Here is a 14,455-nt window from a genome sequence, read left to right as displayed (position 1 = left end):
TTTGTTGTCTAAATGGGAAGATAAAAAACTTTTATCACATACACCTATGTTAACTAATAATCAGGTTGAACAACGTATAAGTATAAAACATGTCCATTAAATTCAATTTTAAACATATCCAAAGGTAAAACTTCAGTAAGTTCATTATGAGTATGTTTATAGTCGTCACACCAAGATGATTTTATTTTCATAAATATTTTTTACATTGCTTCACCGTGTTTACTCAGTTAACTTTATCCACTGCATCAGATTAAGCTTATATATAATTAATTATTCAGGATTGTTACAGTATTGTTATTATCGAAGACAGTAAAAAGGCTGGTCATTGCTGGATTGCTGACATATATTTTCTTGCTACTGAGCCAAGTAAGAGAATGACCATTAAAAATTTTACAAAGAAGCTGATACATTGCCTTAATACCACAGTCTGAAAATGGTATATGACCTTCGATTCACAACGTAGTATTATTTCACAGTTCTAATAAGTATTATAATGAGTTCTAAGACTTGAGTTAAAAGGATGGAACGATTTACATCGGTGGTGTACTATATGGTTTTATCAGTTTGGAAACTGCATTACTCTACCATTACTTTCTTTGGTAGATTAATTTTTAAAATGTCCTCACGGCTTTTCTGCGTTTACCTAAGATTCACTGTAAATGGAAAATTGTAAGCTACAATTAATGTTCGCTTTACGCTAGGGTTACACATTACAGTGACTATTTCAATCAGCTTGTATTTGTTTGACCATGCTGCTGTTAAAACACTCCTCTAAAGTGCGACTCATATTCACGCAATGAAGTGGCAGTGTAGTTTATACAGTTCGATATGAGATGGGATTTAACATCTCCTTAAACATATATATAATGAAAACATTTGCGATCTTAGGTAATCTGTGATTGTGGACCGCTGCGCTAGGCTTTGGTTTGGTTTAAGTGAGTACCATAGTTAGTTTTTTGTTTAAAAATATTTGCATAAAACTACACAAGAGATATCTACATTAGTCTTCCCTAATTTTGTGCTGATAGACTAGAAGGAAGACACCAGCACTCATCACCAACTCTTGGACCTTTCTATTCCAATAGCGATATTTTATCATCATTCTTATATGCGGATCGCGGTTTCAGACAATGAGACGTGAACGATCAATTACTGGTTTCATACTCCAGCACTCTAATTTAAAGGCCACATCTTGTCCATGAGGTATAAACACACTTCTTTATTTATTTATGGAATGAAACTACTTACTAATTCATCTCTCTGTTACACAGTCAGTTGGCTTACAAACGAAGTTGGTTGGTAGTGTAGAGTCAGACCTCGCTGTTTTTCACTGTCAACATCATCTGCAAAACATTTACCGAATCTGTTGTCTACTTCAGGCCTGATGGACAACAGCGGGCCTAAAACTCAGAAAAGTGGTAAACTCGTAACTGCGTGCTCGAGAGACATAATATTTATAGTGATTTGAATGTGAGTTTCATAAATTTTCCTTCAGCAATATTACATTCAATTTTCTAGCATAAAGAAAATGCACCAAGTTGTAAACAAAGGTCACATACATTTGTTCTGTTTTTATCTTCTCTTCTCAAAAAAATATACATAATCTAGCAATATCAATAATTAAAAAGCTATTGGTCACGAAGTTTTATTTTGATGTAAAAAACAAATAAAATACGCAATAAGTCATTTTATTTTGATAATGAGAGGAATAATAATCTCATTTTGTCAGAACGTTCGTCACTATCGACCGAGAATACAATGGAAGTGTGCACGTATTTACATATTCTACATAAATTTCTATATAAATATTCGAGGAGCATTTCATATCAAATTTATGTTTTAAAAAGTTTGAAGTGAAATAAAACAGTTAACTGGTTCAGGATAATATAATTATATACTCGGCCCTTCTTTTCTACCTCTTTTACTGTAGGGCGGATCTGATACATGTTTGGAGCACGCCTTCCACAGGATCTTTCTGTTAACACAGCATCACGCAAGATGTGCCACAATCTAGTTTGGATAATTAGTTTCGTTTCAAAAATAAAACATAAATCTTGTTCTATAAACGGCTGCCTTTTTTTTGCTTAATTTAACATGTCATTCACATCGTTCTCGTATTTCAGTAAGTTCAACGCACACATGTGTAGTTTGTAACTGTCTCAACCATCTGTTGTTTTATTTTTATGTCAGTGAAATATTTAATGTAGAGCGTCAAAACCTGCTATATGTTTAGTGGAAATGTGTGGATAAAACACTAAATTTATCATGTGCGTTTAATAATTTTATTTACGAAAACTTAGACACATTTACTCTTTAATAAAAAAAAATCTATGAAGAACGAACAAACAACTTCAAATATTTTTTATTCAACCCGACGTACTCTTACTCAAACGTCTTTTAGCGTCAAAGGTTACAAAACTATTCTGTAACCTGTGACCTTCAAAGTTCCTCAAAAAAGCGTAAGTCGAAACGTTGGGTAAAATAAAAATCATTTATCTGAAGTTGTTTGTCCGTTCTTCAGTCAGCAATGAATACTATAAAAAATCAGGAAGTTATCATTGTTACTTCATACAGTTGTAGAACCTACAACGAAGATTCGAACGCGCGATCCACAGATTACGAATTGAGCGCCCCTAAACACCTGCCATTGATTGCACGAGAAATATTAGCGAATAGTTTTCTGACGATATGTATTTTCTTTAATAGCATGTGCTAATAAAACATGAAATGTTTAAGAATAAGTGCAAATGTTTTGGTTTGAAAGTGCGGTGTCTTCATTTTATCCTAAATTACTAACTACTAGAAATCTTAAATTACTAAATCTCTTAGTACAGCTATACTCTTTGGATATATGTAGCGTTTATTGATGTTCCTATCATTTCAGTTTAATACATCACACGGTTAATGTAAAATTAACCATCAGACTCAGAGTAACACACTAGCGCCTCCAGTGGTATGGTTGCGGACTTACAACCCTAAAAACGGGTTACGATACCCGTGGTGGGCAGAGCACAAATAGCCCTTTGTGTAGTTTTTGTGCTTAATTACAAATAACAACATAAAACACGAGCCAAAATGCATCTATTCTCTTGGCCCAGCTTGGCCAGGTGGGTTAAGGCTTCGACTCGTAATCTGAGGGTCGCGGGTTTGAATCCTGGTCGCACCACACATGCTCGTCCTTTCAGCCATGAGGGTATTATAATGTTACAGAAAATCCCACTATTCGTTGGTAAACGAGTAGCCCAAGAGTTGGCGGTGGGTGGTGATGACTAGCTACCTTCCCTCTTGTCTTACACTGCTAAATTAGGGACGGCTAGCGCAGATAGCCCTCATGTAGCTTTGCGCGAAATTCAAGAACAAACAAGCATCTATTCTCAAGTTTTCTCAATAACGATCTTATTGTAATCACATGTCCTTCCTCCCTGCACCTGAGAAAAATGTTATCGTAAACAACTAAATGAGTGTGTTTTGACTTCAACGCTAGTAGATCTCTAGTGAACAAAAGAAAATGGTATTGTTCTTAGGGATATAAATACTGTAATAAATTTTGTTTGATTGTTCTTGAGCACAAATTAAAATTTGGACAGTCTGTTCGCTGCCAACCATAGCTATCAAACCCCAATTTTAGGCATTATAAACCCTCGGTATTCCTACTGAGGCACCTGTGGGCGCCTTATTCTGAAAACTTGATTGGTATTAAAATATTTTTCACGTAAGAAGTGGCACTTTACCGTCTTAATGAGAATAAATGCTCACGTAACGGGTTGTAAATACAGGTTAAACAAACACTCACGCTTGGCTGTCATAAAGTCATTTAAGATTACACCTAAAGCGACAGTTTGCCATTGTCGACAAGTGCTTAACAACGTCATTAAAAATGATAAATTCTGAACTGATATGATATCATTAATAGAAGCAAATACATATCAAGCAATTTGCTTAAGCGCTTAGCATATTTATTTACCTTAATTAAGAAAATATTTGATTTATAGATAACTTTTTCATTCACGTATGTAGTTCCGAAACACCTAAAGTCAACCAGTTATACAATTGTACGATTAAGAATGTTAACCTGGCTTAGGATGCAGAAGGCACTATATTTTATGAATAAATTTTTATACCATAATCTTCCTATAATACATTGTCGTGAAGGAAGACTATAATTGCGGTTTTATATAAATATATAATGAAATAAATAACGTTAAAAGACATACATAATCTAGATTTATAAGGCTTAATGTTTGAAATATTAATAACTTATATGCGTGTAAATAAAATATATTTTAATTACTATTCTTTGAGTGTCGGGAATCAATACACGCAAGACGCCTCGAGCAACTAATAGGCATTATAGAAAATAATTATACCTCTGATGTCTTTAACAGAACTACATAATTCTAACAGACGTTATTTATATCTCTAAGATAAAACGGTAAAAATAATTATGCCATTTATATTGTGATTTACCTAATTACGAGCTATTATTACGATTTTACTGAACCTCTTAAAGTAGCTCGTTTAGCATAATTGTTTCCGGGTGTAACGGAACTAGAACTAAGTTTTTATTGCTTCTGTCCGAAGTTCGAACATCTATTCTGCTTCGTTCTAAAAGTTGTTACATATGGTATTGAATATTTAATTTTAGTGGTACATTTTTTTCTTATTAATAAGAAATTGAATTTTCACCAGGAAACTGTGCACGGTCACTTGTTTTACATGCTAGAGAAAAATAAATCATTACATTTTATTTAAGGGAAGTGCACTCAACTCTTTTTCCTTGAATTTTGCGCAAAGCTACACGAGGGCTATCTGCGCTAGCCGTCTTGCAGCGTAAGACTAGAGGGAAGGTAATTAGTCATCACCACCCACTGCCAACTCTTGGGCTACTCTTTTACTAACGAATAGCGAGATTGACCATCACATTATAACACCTCTACGGCTGAAACAGCGAGCATATTTGGTACGACGGGGATTTGAATCCGCGATCCTCGAATTAGGAGGCGAACGCCCTAACCCACCTGGCCATTCCGGAGCACCCAACTCTAGACGAAATCTGTATAGCTTCACCCAATTTTATTCTAAAGTCCTTCTTAACGTAAAATGCATAACCTAGATATACCAAGAAGTTTTTTTGTCGTTTAAGCACAAAAATAAACAATGGACTATGTGTATTCTGCCCGGAATGGTTATCTACACCTGATTTCTAGTGTTGTAAGTCCTCAAACATACCGCTGTGCCACTGAGTGGACTATTGTCGTTGTTTATTATTAGCACAAAGCTACACAAAGTGCTGTCTGTGTATAGTTAAGTTCGATCATCAAGAACAGGTAAAATCAGCAAACGCTTGATGTACTCACCCCACAATAGTTTTAGTAATTTTTATTTTATTTTATTAAAATTATCTTTACTTTTAGTGCCTAGCATAACCTAGTGTTTATAACTGTTACGTATTATAATTTATCTCGGACAAGTCTCCGATTTATTATATTACGTACTTACACATTACTATTTCAAATAGCTGGAAATTTTATTTCGGTAGTTATTTGAATTTCGATGTGTATCAACTTCATAATATTTGCCAACAAGATTGATACACGCATAGTTTTCTTTCTTAAAACAAATATATTGTGTTATGCAAACAATAGTACAATTTATAATAACGGTTATTACAAATAATGTCTTGTATACAAGAGTTTTACAAACTTACAGACAATACTGAGTCCTATATGTGATATAGAAGTGAATATTTTATCCATGGTTCAGGTCCACGATGAGGAAATTAAATCCGAGTTGATATTGTTACACCTCGCTTAAGCTCGAGCCGTCTTTTCTTGGCTGGCTCCACAACGGTGACAAGCTGACTTTTTCCGGCGACGATATTTAATGTCTTCACGGAAATAATGAAGTCCAAAGTAATCCATTAAAGTTAAACGGTTTGTAACGTTTGAAATCTACAAAAGTTCCTGTCAAATTCTTTAGTTTTCTAGAGTAAAAAGCGATAATCACAATTATAGTTTCCAAGGCCAATTGCATACTGATCGTAGCTAACCAATAATATGTTTCTTGGCGCGTCGGTCTGTATAGTTTAAGACGAGATTCTCGAATGTTCAAAAATTTTCGTTTTCGTAAAATAATTATTTTTTATTCTTACTCTTGAAAATCTTCTGAAATATAGAAAACAATCGGGACATTCATAATACACATCCAACAATATACGTCATATGATCGAAATAAACGTTGGTATTAAACTAAACGTATAACAGTAATTCTGTTACAGGGAGTAGGCCTCGACCTACAGGTCGCGAGTTCAAATCACGTTACCAAACATGCTCAATCCAAAAACGTGGAAACGTTATGACGTGTCTGTCAATCCAACTTCTGGTCGATAAAAGAGTATCAACAAGAAGTGGTGATTTTGACTAGCTGCATTCTCTCTAATCATTATTTCAAAATTATGAACAGCTAGCGTTTATAGCCCTCGAGTAGCTTTGTGGGAAATTCAAAAACAAATAATTATCTTTATTTTTGTCATTTGTTAGCGTTAATTTACAAATAACAAAAATACATGATATCTGAGTATGTGTTTTCTTAGAGCAAAGTCACATCGGGTTATATGCTTATTCCACTGAGGGGGATCGAACCTTCATTTTAGCGTTGTAAATCCGTACACTTACCTCTGTACCAGCGGAAGACTATGATACCTGAATTTGTCTTCCAGTGAGTCAATGGTGAACTTAGGACATAACGCTAAAGTAGACACAGCGTAATTACCCCTTGTGCAGATTTGTGATAAAAATGCTAACAAAAGTTTGATTACAAATTTCAGCAGTTTTAAAGTAAATTACTTATTTCGCCTACCACTGATCCTGTAGACCCTTTCAACGTCACGTGCCTGTAAATAGAACAAATCTGAAATTCCAGAAATTCATTGTACAAAACAATTATAATATTCTTAGCTGCAACATGCCAAATTTGGTTTTTGGTCTTTGAATTTCGCGCAAAGCTACACGAGGGCTATCTGCGCTAGCAGTCCCGAATTTAGCAGTGTAAGATTAGAGGGAAGACAGCTAATCATCACCACCCACCGCCAACTCTTGGGCTACTCTTTTACCAACGAATAATAGGATTGACCGACACATTATAACGCTCCCACGGCTGAAAAGGCGAGCATGTTTGGTGTGACGGGGATTCGAACCCGCGACCGTCAGATTACGAGTCGAACGCCTTAATCCACCTGGCCATGCAACATGACAAAAGCCAGTGTTATAAACAAATGCATTATCTTCGTCCTCCTTTTATAGTTGTAAATCCGTAGACTTACCGCTGTACCAACGGAGGACTCAACGGTTGGTACTCTTGCCGTTAAAAATATTTTCGGTCATAGTCCTAGTAATATCGCACGAGATTCAGTCAATCTACAAGATTTAGGTAATTCCTAACTGCATGCATTAGGCTAAAAATGCAAAAGAATCTCTCTAATAAAATCAGAATAATAAAAAATAGATATGTTAAACGAACTAACCAATACTATTTATCAAAATAATTATGAAGAAATAGTACAGTATACCTTATTAAAGGAGTACACAAACACTAACTGTTGACATCTACAGATGACGTGGAATTGTATATTTGATGTCAACCGTTAAGTAAAATTAAGTACACTTCGATTGTGAGTTTCTACTTTGGAACAACTGTTCTTTTTTACCAAAGTTGCGATGTAAATTATTTTAAAGTAACTTTGACTGTCGATCTGAAAGTCTGAAGCTAGGCTTCAGACTTTGTTTAGCGCTCTTTAATTAAGCAAAATTTATTATTTTGATTTTTTGGGTGAAATGACCATCTAAACATTTGAAAGTGCTTCTGTAAACGTACATCATAGCAAGAAGGTTTATTTTGGCTTGAGTCTTTGATCATTTCGCTATTTTATGTTAAAGTAGTTTAATTCAGTAGCATCCAATCAGTAGCTGCGTAACACATTGTTCTATCTTTCAGCAGAAAAACGTTCATAAAGCTCTAAAGCTTTTAAAACGTTATTAAACATCATAACCATACACATGCATGTAGATAAACTATTATTGCAAGAAATGAAATGCCAAGTAACAAAACCAAACATGAAAAATACTATATATTTACATACATAGACACATGTAAATTTGATTTAAAACATTTTGCTTCGAAATGTTAACAATTCTGATATGAAATATTACTTTAATTTATTATAAATGTTCTCAAAAAGGTTATTATACTTGTGTTTACTATAAACAAAAGTTAGAAAGACCCATTACAGCGTGCTGAATATATATGTACATATATACATTCTTATTCTTCCTAATGCTGACCATAAGCTTCATATAGTAATCGAATGAAACTAATCTGTGTATTTCAGTTAACTTTAACCGTTATGGTATAGCACACGTGAAACATGATGTTATTAATGTATTTTTGGTATAGCCATTTGTATTTACATGTTTAAAGATGCATTAGTTCTAGATAAACAAGAGAGCTTCTGGCAAAGACGATACACAATTAGTAATAATGCGAACTCCAGAAGAGAATTCAGTTTTTCTAGGCTATAAAAATGTTTCACTCTACAGCTAATGTCAGCATATATCTTTAATACGTAATGAGCATAATCTCCTTTATCATGTTAGTGTTAAGTTTAATCTAAATTCCGCTTTGTTCACATTCAGCTTGTGGTAATTAAGTACTGATGAAACACGTCGTAAATCACACTCGGCCGATATCTAGAAAAGTCTCTTATGTTCGTAGATGGAGCTGCAAAATTCAATAAATTTTCCATACAATATTTGTATTCACAAATTTTAACTGGTCGATGACATACGCTTCTAATTCTTAATGAAAAATATTATTGGAAAACATTTTAGTGCTTGGGATCTGAATGCTATATGTTGTTCACTTGTGATTTCAAAGCTATCAGAAATATGATTAGAAATTCTGATTCCTTGTTAAAACAGGGTCTTGCATGGCTTTGTGGTTAAAGCGTTTGAGTCGAAATCTGAGCATCGCGGGTTTGAATCCTTGTCCCTCAACATCCTTGCCATTTCAATCGTGTAGGCATTATATGTGAAGGTTAATCCCACTATTCGTTTGTAAAAGAGTAGCCCAAGAGTTGGAGGTGGGTGATTATGACTATCTGCCTTTCCTCTACCCTTTCACTATTAAATTGAGGACGGTTAGTGTAAATTGCCCTCGTGTAGCTTTGCGCGAAATCTAAAATAGATCAATCCAAATCCAAAGTGCGATGCACGTTCTAGTGGTAACGATACGCTCACCATGAATTCTTGGATTCACAATGCAGGTACACTAACCCTGCTCCACACCCTGCTCCATAGTAGTTTGCTATAAACACAATTTGATTTTGTTTTTTGTCCCTTTATTTCATATATGGCATAGCGGTTGGTTCCTTAAAGACATCAGTTGTGCAGTGTAGAAAACATCGGCTACCTACATGTTACACACAATTGCATAATGTTCAACTATTATTATCTGTGAATTCATGTTTCATAGCGTACGTACGTTTATAACAAGAACACTAGACGTCTGTCAGAAAGATAATTATAACAAAAAGCTAAAAAACAGTCTTACAAAAAGAGACATTTATTTCCATTAAAAACCTAAAACAAGACAAAAACATAAAATTCTAAAAGAAGATAAAGAAAAGGCTATAGTTACAATGAACACGAATGAATACATCCAAAAAGTGAAGAACATCCTATCAGACACAAACACATTTAAATGAACACACATAAATCCAACAAAGACACATTAAACAAAATACTACTAAAAATGAAAAAAGCCAACACAATTTCAAAAACACTTTATTCCTACCTGCGCAAGGCCGACTCACGCACACCACGAATATACGGCATCACCAAACCTCATAAACCAGATTGTCCATTACGACCAATAATGACCATTGTCCACATATGAATCGTTTAATTACGATCCTGCTAAATACATAGCATGGGCATTCTCCAAATATGTAATATCAGCCAGTTCATTCATCAAAGACTCTTTTAATATCAAGTCTAATCTTAATCAACTTAATCATAAAGTTTTAATGGCCAGTTTCGATATTATATCCCTCTTTACAGAAGTCCCATGCGCTGAAGCCTGCAAGATAACCTTAGAACTCTATATCCGAGACCCTAACCCATTAATAGACATTCCCAGCAACCAATTAGCAACCCTCATAGAGGTCACCACGATGAAGACAAACTTCATGTTCAGCAACCAAAACTATATACAAACAAATGGCCTAAGCATCACCAGTTCTAGCCAATATTTTTATGACACAAGTTGAAACACAAGCAATTAACACAGCATTACATCCACTACTATACTGGTACAGATATGTAGACGACACGATTGCAGGATTCATATCTACAGAACACACACTTAATTTTTCAATCACATTAACTATATACATCCCAACATTAACTTCACATGCGAACAGGAAGAAAGCAATCAAATATCATTTCTTAACCTCAAAATTACAAGAACTGATACACAATTTAAAACAGAAATCCACCGAAAAATCACCCATACTGGACTATACATTTCTTGGGACTCAGCACATGAAACAAAACAAAGACTCAACATACTAAGAAACCAAATAAACACAGCCATAAAACTATGCTCACTAGATAAAATTAACCACGAATTAGACAAAATAAAACAATACTTCATCAATAAACTTCCTCCATAAACCGAAGAAAACATTATACGCACACACCTAGACAAAAAGCAAAATCAACCAACAAAAGTAAATATATCTCACGAATAAAAAAATCACGAAACCATATACTGCTGCATACCAACATTTGGCAAAAACTAGTAACAAAATATGACATTCCAATTAATACCAAATTTATTCAAAAACCCGGCACAAAACTGAGGTCTATACTATGTAAAAACTACACTGACAAACACCACACCAACATTATTTATAAAATACAATGTGATAACTGCCACGACTTCTATATTGGAGAAACAAGTAGAAAAATGGAAACCAGATTCAAAGAACATAAAAAGTCACCTTCACACGTTTTCGAACACTGCAAGTCAAATAAACACAGCATAACCATAGAAAACACTCAAATACTAAATAAAGAAAGAAACATAAACACACGCAAAATTAAAGAAGCCTTACTTATACAACAACATAAACCCAAAATAAACCAATATAAAGGAACGCCTTTATACCGATATTAATATAATAAAATAAATAAAATTATATATTCAAACATCTATCACCGCCCTCTATATTCCGACACTCAGTTACCCCTTTCAAACATGTGGTCAGCTTCCGGTCAGTTACCTCTTTCTTTGTGAACCTGACGATGACCGAAGAAGGTCGAAACGTTGTTCGCTCTTCTATGTAAAATATTTTCTCAACCCAAACCAACAGTTTTTGCATATGTAATTATAACATTGTTTACAATACAGTTATGATACTTTTAGCTTGTGCAAAATATGAAAGAAACAAATCGACTTTTCAATACTCTACGACCTTCGCAGTACCTTATTTAGTAATAAGATTTAGGTACGAAATACCAAGTCATTTTTGTTACAGGCTGTCAAGAGAATAGTAGTAATAATAATTAAAATTGGCCGTTTTGAGTGGATTTTCGTTTCCTTGTAAGTCTACCATACATAGTTTTGTGTACATTTTTATATGTGAAGACACTTAGCAATTAATAGTAAAAACCGTAAATTATTCTTTGAAATGAATATTTACTGTTTAAAATGTCTTTTGCCTAAAAGTTCTATTTGGGTTCTGTGCAATTCCTTGCTATTCCTATTATGAACCATTACTATGATTCATGATGAAAGGAAAATACTCTGTCAATATATAAACTAAAACCAATGATAAACTCTAACACATGGTACTCTTGAAACCAAATGTCACAGAAAATACTGACACTTCCAACAAACGTGAAATTGTCAATTCTATTCCTTCGAGATTGTTGAACGAATTTGAAAGACAAGTTATATTTAACATATCCTTCTTGTCTATACGTATGTTTCTTAATTCATTTGTGTTACACAGAAGTATCTGGTAATACATGACATAAAGTTATCCCTTATAATGTTTTAGGTGAATAATTTACTTGTTAGCAAGCGCAAAGTCGTGGGATTGAATCCCGAATTTTAGATTTATAAGACCTTAGCTTCATTACTGAGTTATCTGGAGGGGGGAGTTATTAATAAAAATTAGAGAATTGATATGATAGTCAAGAAGAATAAACACAGAAATTACGTTCAAAATAATGTGAAAATAATTCACATTTGTTTAAAGTGGTTAAAATTATTCCTAATTAATGAATAAACCTGACTCTTGCTTCTTCAGTTTTACTCGTTAATTTAATATGCACATTTTTTGTATGCACATTTTTAATTTGCACACAGGGTCTAACCTTGTTTGGTTTAATGTCTTCATGGTGAATTTGTTTGTTTTTGAACTTCGCGCAAAGCTACACGCGGGCTATCTGCGCTAGCCGTCCCTAATTTAGCAGTGTAAGACTATAGGGAAGGCAGCTAGTCATCACCACCCAATGCTAACTCTTTGACTATTCTTTTACCCATGAATAGTGGGATTGACTGTCACATTATAATGCCTTCACTGCTGAAAGTACGAGCATGTTTGATGCGACGGGGATTCGAGCAGGCGACCCTCAGATTATGAGTCGAACGCCTTAACCCACCTGGCCATGCCGGGCCCTCCGTGGTAAAACCCCATGGAAATGTATTTACATGCACAGTATTTGTGGTAAGTCAATGCCTCGTGAAGTAACAAATAAAAAGTTCGTGTTTATAATAAAATCTCAAACAGTTATTAACAACATCAGGTAAAAACCATCTTTTAGAACAGAGGAAAAATCAATGACTTCAAGGTACTAATTCAAACTTAGATATAAGTTAAAAAGTAAAATATATATTTATATTCATTTTATGTGGTCAAAGAACGTAAGACGTATCATAAGCATTCTGCACTAACAACGAAACACCTCACGTCTGTTTCTGATCTTGAGTGCTTCAGCTCTGTCATTTCGAATGTTAAAAAAAAAACAAAGTTAATACGAATGAAGCAAAGGACATTACTTAGAATCACTTTTTGTAATGCTGTGTGTTCTGACAGATTAAAAAAAAGTTAAATGTATGGCAGAATAAGTGCATTAGTGAAAGAAAACATTGAGCATGGCAGTAATAATCTTAGAAGTTACAAATTACAAACCAGTTTAGGGCAGGTCTTCTAAGAACGTATGACTGTCACTTGTATCTTTGATGATAGTGTCAAAAGCCTCAAATTTACATGAAAGAATAAACCAGTTTGATCACTTAACCCTATTTCTTCTTTTTTGAATGCAATGATGTGGTATTATTCAGTAACCTTTATTCCTGTGTGCTTAACTTAAAATGTTATTAGAATTTACTGTCAGAAATATTTTCTTTGATAAACAATATTACCAAGAGTTATGGACTTTTTTGTCAACATGCACATTGTTTCCATTTTCCTACCCTGTGTTAATTTTACACGGGTGTTTTTAATATGAACATATACAAGTACCAGTGGAGTTACTAATAATTGCAATTAATAATAAATACTCCTAATTATGAGTAACAGACAAATTAAGAATGGCTTCTGTGACCCAGTTGCCCCGTAAGTCATCAGTTGGATTTTGGTTTGATATGTTTTGAATTTCGCGCAAAGCTACGCGAGGGCTATCTGCGCTAGCCGTCACTAACTTAGCAGTGTAAGACTAGAGGGAAGGCAGCTAGACATCACCACCCACCGCCAACTCTTGGGCTACTCTTTTACCAACGAATAGTGGGATTGACCGTACATTATAACGCCCTAACGGATGAAGGTGTGAGCATGTTTGGTGCGACGAGGATTCGAACCCGCGACCCTCAGCTTACGAGTCGAACGCCTTATCCCACCTGGTTATACCGGGCCACCCCGTAAGTCATCAGTTGGGTTTTGGTTTGGTTTGTTTTGGATTTCGCGCAAAATTACACGAGGGCTATCTGTGCTAGCAGTCCCTAATTTAACAGTGTAAGACTAGAGGGAAGGTAGCTAGTCATCACCACCCACTGCCAACTCTTGGGCTACTCTTTTATCAACGAATAGGGGGATTGGCTGTCACATTATAACGCCCCAACGGATGAAGGTGCGAGCACGTTTGGTGTGACGGGGATTCGAACTCGCGACCCTCCGATTACGAGTCGAGTGCCTTAACCACCAGGCTATGCCGAGCCCATCAGTTGGGCACCTGCCATACTTGATTTACTTCTTGTTCATGATTTAACAAGAAACCAGTTACATTAATGTAATCTGAGTTATACCATTTCTTGAGGGTGTGAAGAGGCGAATAGAACAACGGTCTAGTAACTACTAATGACGTTGCTGTGTTATTTCACTGATTTTTAG

The 14,455-nt window shown here is 34.8% G+C and overlaps 1 protein-coding gene across 6 annotated transcripts in view; it reads right to left on the bottom strand.

The window, feature by feature from the left end:
- The window catches only part of LOC143223379 (uncharacterized), a 169,670-nt gene that overhangs the window by 22,634 nt on the left and 132,581 nt on the right, over positions 1-14,455 (bottom strand). For 3 of the 6 annotated variants that reach the window (XM_076451295.1, XM_076451297.1, XM_076451296.1), the window contains one exon: positions 1,249-1,400. The exons of 2 other annotated variants lie outside the window; for them this stretch is intronic. The gene's annotated coding sequence lies outside the window, so the exon portion shown is untranslated. Of the gene's footprint in view, positions 1-1,248; positions 1,401-5,707; positions 7,035-14,455 lie in introns of those variants that run through there. One more of the 6 variants, XM_076451298.1, reaches the window with a different exon arrangement.

Source organism: Tachypleus tridentatus, chromosome 8 (genome assembly GCF_004210375.1).
Source record: "Tachypleus tridentatus isolate NWPU-2018 chromosome 8, ASM421037v1, whole genome shotgun sequence".
Taxonomy (NCBI): Eukaryota; Metazoa; Arthropoda; class Merostomata; order Xiphosura; family Limulidae; genus Tachypleus; species Tachypleus tridentatus.
The sequence above is the reverse complement of the archived record's forward strand: the minus strand, read 5'-3'. Positions and strand labels throughout refer to the sequence as shown.